The following is a 6,000-nucleotide window of genomic DNA, read 5'->3' on the forward strand; positions in this document are numbered from 1 at the left end:
AAAAAAAAGAAATGGAGATCTTACTACCTAACAAAGAATTCAAAATAATTGTCTTAAAGAAGTTCAATGAGCTATGAGAGAACATAGGCAGACACCCAAATGAAATCAGAAAAACAAAATACATGAGAAGAACTTTACATAAAAAAGCAAAAAATCATGTACCGTATAGATGAGAATCATCTATGCTGCTCAAAAAATGGTTTCTTTTTATCTTACCTCATTGTACATTTATAAAGTCATGTTTTCAAGGACTGTATAGCTCTTTTCGAGACACTCCTAAATTAGAGGCCCTATATAGGAAATACATTTCAACTTCTTTGAATAAAGCAATTAAATATTCAATAGTAAAATAAACACACAAAGTATCTGGACTCCAAGCAATATTAATTTGTAATGTTTAAAATTCTAATTGAAGTGAAAAGAGTTATGCTTTTGTACAGATGGGAAACTTCCTGGAAATATCTTTCCTCATGTTTTCATTCTTTCACGTTAAGCTAGTTGGGAGCCTGAGAAAAACAACATGAGACTTTGAGGATCATGAATAAAAACATCAGGTCAGAGGAGGCTTGGATGATGAGAGCAGAGATTCATCATGGGAAATAAACTGTTCTACTCTTGGGGGGGAAAACACTTATAAAATCATACTAAGTGGAACTGTCATTGTAAAGCCACAGTGTATTTCATTTTAAAATATATATATAATGATTCTATGTGTGCATTCACACATAACATTTTCTAGCTTTGTCAACTAAAAAAGCCTAAAAATGATTGACAATAACCAACCCATGAGCAATAAGCATTTTAAGTATCCAGACTGTGATCTTGAAATAACAATTTAAAGTGAAAGAAACCAGAACATCTTGAAAAATGACGTGATTCCAGTGCAAGAAATATACTAGTTGAGCCAAGAACACCTTGTTCTACCAGATAGTAAGGAAGCTATCAAATATCACAAGGGTCATGTTAAAAGGATGCAGGAGCCAACTTGAAGGGGCTCCTACTGACCAAATATGGAACAATTTAAGTTTTAATATGGAGAAGAAATGCAGTAGATTGAATTCCATCAAAAATGTTTAAATATGTAAGTTCATAATAATATTTAAAAAGTAAATCAATAAACTAGGTATCTTCTGAGAATGACAGTGAAGCAGTTTTTCATCTTGAAAACTGTATGTTTTCAAGAATCAAGAATTTATCCTGACTTTCCCATATAAACTGTACTACTGGTCAACCTAGGAGTAGGTAAGAGTAAAAAGCTTTTTATTAAAATCATTACAGCTAATAAATGAAAAAGAAGTGATACAACTAGAATATCAACTTTTTTCAAACTCAATTGAGGTTAACAAGTCTAGGTACTAAGCATCAATGATTACTACACCAAAAAAGAGCAAAAACCAACAGCATGTGTCTTCTGATGGAAGAACACAGCCTTACCTACAGAATGGCCAAAGAGATGGAACCTGAGTCTGATCAGGACTTTTAAACCAGCTGCCAATTTGCATGAAATACAGAAGACAGAGAACCATGTTGAACTACATCATAAGTGTGCAAGATGAATATATAAAAATTAATTGTATTTCTGTACACTAGCAATGAATAATACAAAAATAAAATTAAGAAAACAGTTCTATGTACAACAACATAAAAAAGAATCAAATACTTAGTAATAAATTACCAAAAGAAGTATAAAACATTCTCTGAAAACTACAAAACATTATTGAAAAAAATTAAAGAACACCCAAATAAATAGAAAGACATCCTCTGTTCATACATCTTTTCTCTCTCACAGCTTAGTCAAGAAAGTTCAAAATCCTGTCCTTTATCTTTGAGAATGTCTTCTAACATAAGAGATTAAATAGAAAATAACAAAGAGTTCATTCCTCATAATGGCTCCTACAAATAAAAATGAAAGCTCTAAGATCAATAGATTTATAAGAAAACAGATAAAAATTTAAATGAGGTAAAACATATTGCTTGTTATTTACTTATCCCCAGGAACTGGCCAGATTCCCAAGGCTCAGGAAGCGTCGTGATTACTCCCTTCTTTATCTGTTAGTTCCCAAGACTTGCTAGCACCGTTTCTGCTGACCTGCATGTAGTCTAGCAGTTCGGCATGTAGCTCTTTCAGGGTCTTTGTTTAGTCAAAGGCCTACTGTTGCCTCTGAAGCCTGAACAAGACTATTCTACTAGCTCCCCCAACACCTTCCAATACCAGTGGAGCTCCAGGAAATGCCAAAAGACGACTCAACACATGAAGGCCTGGTCAGGGTTCCATAAATTTATTTAGATAAAAGATGAAAGCATCAGGAGATACAGGAAGATTTTGCGGACTTCTCACATCTCAGCTCAGATGTTACCCCTGCAAGAAGGTCTTCCTTTACAGAAAACATTAAAGAGGTACAAAGATAACAGAAGCATCATTTGAAGCCAAATAAACAATACAAGTGACAATTTCAACTGCATGAGAGAAGCCTGAAGCATACAGCATCAATACTTTGCTACTCAAAGTGTGGTTTTCAGACCCGGATGGGCATCACCTGGGAGCTTACAGAATTCCAGATTATAGGCCATGCCAGACCTACTGAATCAGATTATGCATTTTAACAAGATCACCAGTTAATTCATAAACACATTAATGTTTGAGAATCTGTGCTAGACAGATACTCCTTCACCTTATTTAATGGGTAGATGAATGGAATCATATAGATGAAAGCTAAGGAATATTTTAGTCTCAGCACTTCAGAGCCAGGTGATCTATATTTTCCTTGCTTCCTTAAGCCATAGTTTGCAAGAGTCTAATTGAACATTTTCATAGGAAATAATCATTTGAGTTACTAAATCTATAGATATAAAACTATAGAAAAGTTATATTTATTGAAAGTCTAGGCTAAGCACAACATATGCTAAATGTTGTAGAAAATATAAAAACAGAAGTTTGATAGCTTCAAAAACATGATTACCATGATCAGAAGGCTACAGACACCCAGAAAAAAACATTCTATATAAATAAAGATAGAGATAGATAGAAGAGTAAATATACACAAACATTTGTGGATGATAAAACCACCTTGAATCAGAAATGGAAACATATGGAGAAAAAACAGGGAGAAATTAAAAAAGAGTTGCTTGAACTCAGGAAAGAAATGGAAGAAAAGACAGAATTATCTCAGAAATGAAAAATGTAAGATGGTGAAGGCAGAATTGTGTCAAATAAAAATGTAACAAAGGCATTGAAGAAAGGCAGGAAAATGACCAAGAGAATGAAAATGACATAAAGAAGTAAAAAGGGTGGAAATAGAAGACAGGTAAAGTAGGAATAATATTTATATTATCAGAGTCACTGGAAAAGAAAAAGAAAACAATGGAACAGAAATAATATGTAAAACTATAGCCCAAGAAAAAGTTCCAGAAATTTTTAAAAAATGACCTAAATCTACACATTGAAAAGGTTTACTGAGTAGCTGGCAAAAATGATGAGGGCGTTTTCTTAGTAAAATAACTAGATTTTAAAGATAAATTTAAAATCTTCAAGACCTCCAAGCAAAAATTCAAATAATTTACAAAGTCAAAATAATTAGATTGACAGATTTTTCAAAAGCAAATACAAGACAACTATGATTCTATCTGTATAAAAATATACAGTAAAAGAAAATGTGAAAAAAGGATTTTATGTTCAACCAAGCTGTCCTTTAAATATCAAACTTAGTAAATTCATTTCTAACCTACAAGAACACAGGAGATTCTGCACTTAGCAGCCCTTCTTGAGGAATTAACTAGCGAAAGAATTTTAACCAAGCAATGATGAGGAAACCTTCATCAAAAGGATCAATAATAAGTGTAATAAAATATATAAATGTACATATAAGACTAAAACAATATGGGATAAAAGTGGAAGACTAAAATACAAATGTTACATGCTGTGACATAGTAGAAATTAAACTACTAAAAAAATGGAGTAGAACAAAGAAGGAAATAGTGAAACAGAAAAGGCTCATTGCTATATAGGCAATAGGTGAGCATTAAAGAATGCTGAAAAAATAGTATAAACCAGATAGTAAAAAGTTAGATAAGAAAACATGGAACTAAGTATAGTTTTAAAAGGAATAAATACCAAGGTAATCACAAGAATAAAAATACAGATCTTCCTAAACACAAATAATAAATGAACAAAGAAGAACATAAAGAATATACATCTCATAGATGAAGACACAGAGCAAATACAACAAAATATCCATAATTACAAAATATCGTGACAATTGAAACCAAATATATCAGTCATATCAATAAATGTGAATGTATTTAACTCACTTATTTAATAAAAAAACAATTTCCAATTTGGCTCACAAAACAAGGCCCAAATATATGCTGTAAACAAGAGACAACCCTAAATCAAAGTAATTCAGAGGTGCTAAAAAATAAAGAAATGGATTTCCACTTACAGGAAGATAGAATAGACACACTTTTCCCTATTTCTCCCATTAAGTACAACTAAAAGTCCTGAATATTATACATAAAAGAAACATGAAAAGTCTCTGAAAGGTGGAAAGAAGGCAGACCAGCTAGGGCTCTCCGGACCTAAGGAACAAATCATAGTGAGTTTCTTGGGTTTTCTCTTTTGGCTCATGAATCCTAAACTTTGAGCTGAAAAAAGCAGCTACCTCGAAAAGCCAAGGTACACAGACAAAAACAAACAAAAAAACCCTGCTCTCTTTAAAAAAGGACTAAGAAAGGGGCAGCTTAGCACGACATAAATATATAGATAATAACCACACTACTGCAGTCAAACAACACAGAAAAAAACTGTGGCTCACCCCAACCTATGCCAGAAAAGGCAAAGTAGGCAGCCACCACTTCCACCATCATGCTTGCATTCCACATAGCAAAGACTGTGAAAGAAGAGCAATTAACCTGTCATACATAATAAAACTCACTCTTGTTGTCTCCTTTTTGTCAATATGGTTTGCTGTTGGGCCTCCAATATTCTGGACCTCTCACCTATGTGTAACTCTGCCTGCCTCATGAAGTTGGCCTTTGCACTAGATCTGTGTGATGTAACAGCTAGTTTTGGTCTCTGCTCTTCAGACTGACCTCGATGCCCTCCACATTCCAAAATTACACACAAAATTACGTAAAGTCTCTAAATGGCTTTAGCTTTTTATTTCCCAATTGTTGTTTTTTTTTTTTCAGTACGCGGGCCTCTCACTGCTGTGGCCTCTCCCATTGCGGAGCACAGGCTACGGACGCGCAGGCTCAGCGGCCATGGCTCATGGGCCCAGCCGCTCCGCGGCACGTGGGATCTTCCCGGACCAGGGCACAAACCCGTGTCCCCTGCAACGGGCAGGCGGACTCTCAACCACTGCACCACCAGGGAAGCCCCTCCCAATTGTTTTTAAATTTGTTGAAACAATACCACTTTCACTAGATTACTTGTTGAAAGGACAAAAAAAAAAAAAAAAAAAACCATGGAAAAGAAATAAAAGCTAATATTCAACACATGTTAAAAACCACTACCACTAAATATTTGAGAGTTATTTGCTTATGTAAGGGGAAACTTCACCCAAGCCACTGCAAATAATTTTCGAATGATGTTGCATAATATTACCAAATATTGGGCATTAGAATAAAATGCTTATTTTCTGATTGTGTGAGATTTCTCAAACAGATCCAGACATAGTGTAACGTCTCTTCAGGACAGATTGTATTAGAAAATATTTTTAAAGTTCTCAAAAAGAATGAAAGTCATGTTTTACATCTAATATAATAAAAGTATTTCTTGAATTTGAAAGGTAATGTTATATTTGTATTATCTGCTCAACTATGAGATGACTTTGGGACAATATCTTTATGAAAATATAAAAACCATTGCTTTATCATCTCTCCAATAGGACACCAAAGGCACAGGCCATGAGAGAAACAAACAAATTGGACTTCATGAAAATTTAAAAACTTGTGCACCAAAAGACAATATCAACAGAGTAAAAAGGCAACCCATAGAATGGG

General features: G+C 33.9%; 1 long non-coding RNA gene across 2 annotated transcripts in view; it reads right to left on the reverse strand.

Moving 5' to 3' along the window:
- The window catches only part of LOC308617561, a 30,499-nt gene extending 25,493 nt beyond the window's left edge, over positions 1-5,006 (reverse strand). For both annotated transcript variants that reach the window (XR_014015886.1, XR_014015887.1), the window contains exon 1: positions 4,932-5,006. This is a non-coding gene — a long non-coding RNA (uncharacterized lncRNA). The remainder of the gene's footprint in view (positions 1-4,931) is intronic.
- Positions 5,007-6,000: the final 994 nt, after the last annotated feature.

Source organism: Mesoplodon bidens (assembly GCF_964165515.1).
Source record: "Mesoplodon bidens genome assembly, chromosome: 5".
Classification (NCBI taxonomy): Eukaryota; Metazoa; Chordata; class Mammalia; order Artiodactyla; family Ziphiidae; genus Mesoplodon; species Mesoplodon bidens.